General features: G+C 44.2%; 1 long non-coding RNA gene across 1 annotated transcript; it reads left to right on the top strand.

Annotated features, from left to right (window-relative positions):
• The first annotated feature begins 697 nt into the window (after positions 1–697).
• LOC125943082 (uncharacterized) lies at positions 698–1,341 on the top strand. Its single transcript, XR_007465537.1, has 3 exons — positions 698–952; positions 1,053–1,150; positions 1,251–1,341. It is a non-coding gene; the product is annotated as an uncharacterized LOC125943082 (long non-coding RNA).
• Positions 1,342–2,599: the final 1,258 nt, after the last annotated feature.

Here is a 2,599-nt window from a genome sequence, read left to right as displayed (position 1 = left end):
GGAAGTCAGATTGGCGGATAAATTGTACCCACGAATTTTAGCTGTTCAGTTGATAACGCTATGGGCTGTTCACGTAGGTGTCTTCCAAATGCGCGATTTTCTCAGTTTCAATTCTGCGCTTGCTCACAACAGTACACATAATAAACACGGGGGAACGCTTGAATGATCTACAGTGGATGGCTAATCTGTTTTCTGCGTGTCCTGTCTACTTTGTGTTGTGTCTATAGTCATGAATAACCTACAAGCCCAACTTACCACCCTTCTACCCTGACCCAGTTACACAAGTAGTCCAATATATCCTCAAATACCAGAGCGTAAGAAACAAGGGGTGAACATGAAGATACATATAGAGCGCTGACTTCCAATTGGTCTTTATTTCATGGAAAGATCACCTGTATGGTCAACACGGCAAAAAAAGAAGAAAGCCGCCGATATATTGCGCAGACACCGCTTTTCTTTTAAAGATATAAGGGGCACTCATGCATTCTTTGTCAAGTTTTTCAATCAGATCTGCTTCAATAAATCCTCTTCAAAACGTTCACGACATAGCATTTCTGAAACATCGAAGCACACCCACATCGAGCACAGTGATGGGCCAGATAACCTTGCTTGTATTTTTGTACATTCTCCTCGTGCTCTGATAATAAAGAGCTTAAAAACCGCTTCGTCATACCGATATACATTTTTCTATCAAATAACAGCACGCACTACAGAACACAATCAAACAATCGGTGTACCAGTACCAACTTCCTCAGTAGTTGAATTATTTGTCTCTGATCCGGTCGTTGGAGCTCTTGTACCTTGGCTATTTGAATTGCTTGTAGGGCTTGCTGAACCGCTGCTCATTCCCCCAATAGTTGAACTATTTGTCTCTGCTCCAGTTGGTTGAGCAGTAGTAACTTGGCTTGTTGAACTGTTCATGAGGCTGGTTGAACCAGTGCTAATTTCGTTTGTAGTCGAATTACTTGTCTCTGATCCGGTCGTTGGAACTCTTGTACCTTGGCTACTTGAATTGCTTGTAGGGCTTGCTGAACCGCTGCTCATTCCCCCAGTAGTTGAACTATTTGTCTCTGCTCCAGTTGGTTGAGCAGTAGTAACTTGGCTTGTTGAACTGTTCATGAGGCTGGTTGAACCAGTGCTAATTTCGTTTGTAGTCGAATTACTTGTCTCTGATCCGGTCGTTGGAACTCTTGTACCTTGGCTACTTGAATTGCTTGTAGGGCTTGCTGAACCGCTGCTCATTCCCCCAGTAGTTGAACTATTTGTCTCTGTTCCAGTTGGTTGAGCAGTAGTAACTTGGCTTGTTGAACTGTTCATGAGGCTGGTTGAACCAGTGCTAATTTCGTTAGTAGTCGAATTACTTGTCTCTGAACCGGTCGCTGGAGCTCTTGTACCTTGGCTACTGGAATTGCTTGTAGGGCTTGCTGAACCGCTGCTCATTCCCCCAGTGGTTGAACTATTTGTCTCTGCTCCAGTTGGTTGAGCAGTAGTAACTTGGCTTGTTGAACTGTTCATGAGGCTGGTTGAACCAGTGCTAAATTCGTTTGTAGTCGAATTACTTGTCTCTGATCCAGTCGTTAGAGCTCTTGTACCTTGGCTACTTGAATTGCTTGTAGGGTTTACTGAACCGCTGCTCATTCCCCCAGTAGTTGAACTATTTGTCTCTGCTCCAGTTGGTTGAGCAGTAGTAACTTGGCTTGTTGAACTGTTCATGAGGCTGGTTGAAACAGTGCTAATTTCGTTAGTAGTCGAATTACTTGTCTCTGATCCGGTCGTTGGAGCTCTTGTACCTTGGCTACTTGAATTGCTTGTAGGGTTTACTGAACCGCTGCTCATTCCCCCAGTAGTTGAACTATTTGTCTCTGCTCCAGTTGGTTGAGCAGTAGTAACTTGGCTTGTTGAACTGTTCATGAGGCTGGTTGAACCAGTGCTAATTTCGTTAGTAGTCGAATTACTTGTCTCTGATCCGGTCGTTGGAGCTCTTGTACCTTGGCTACTTGAATTACTTGTAGGGTTTGCTGAGCCGCTGCTCATTCCCCCAGTAGTTGAACTATTTGTCTCTGTTCCAGTTGGTTGAGCAGTAGTAACTTCGCTTGTTGTACTGTTCATGAGGCTGGTTGAACCAGTGCTAATTTCGTTAGTAGTCGAATTACTTGTCTCTGATCCGTTCGTTGGAGCTCTTGTACCTTGGCTACTTGAATTGCTTGTAAGGCTTGCTGAACCGCTGCTCATTCCCCCAGTAGTTGAACTATTTGTCTCTGCTCCAATTGGTTGAGCAGTAGTAACTTGGCTTGTTGAACTTTTCATGAGGCTGGTTGAACCAGTGCTAATTTCGTTAGTAGTCGAATTACTTGTCTCTGATCCGGTCGTTGGAGCTCTTGTACCTTGGCTACTTGATTTGCTTGTAGTGATTGCTGAACCGCTGCTCATTCCCCCAGTAGTTGAACTATTTGTCTCTGCTCCAGTTGGTTGAGCAGTAGTAACTTGGCTTGTTGAACTGTTCATCAGGCTGGTTGAACCAGTGCTAATTTCGTTTGTAGTCGAATTACTTGTCTCTGATCTAGTCGTTGGAGCTCTTGTACCTTGGCTACTTGAATTG

Source organism: Dermacentor silvarum, chromosome 2, assembly GCF_013339745.2.
Source record: "Dermacentor silvarum isolate Dsil-2018 chromosome 2, BIME_Dsil_1.4, whole genome shotgun sequence".
NCBI classification, from domain to species: Eukaryota; Metazoa; Arthropoda; class Arachnida; order Ixodida; family Ixodidae; genus Dermacentor; species Dermacentor silvarum.
Note: the sequence above shows the minus strand (reverse complement) of the source record. Positions and strands in the feature narration are given on the sequence as shown.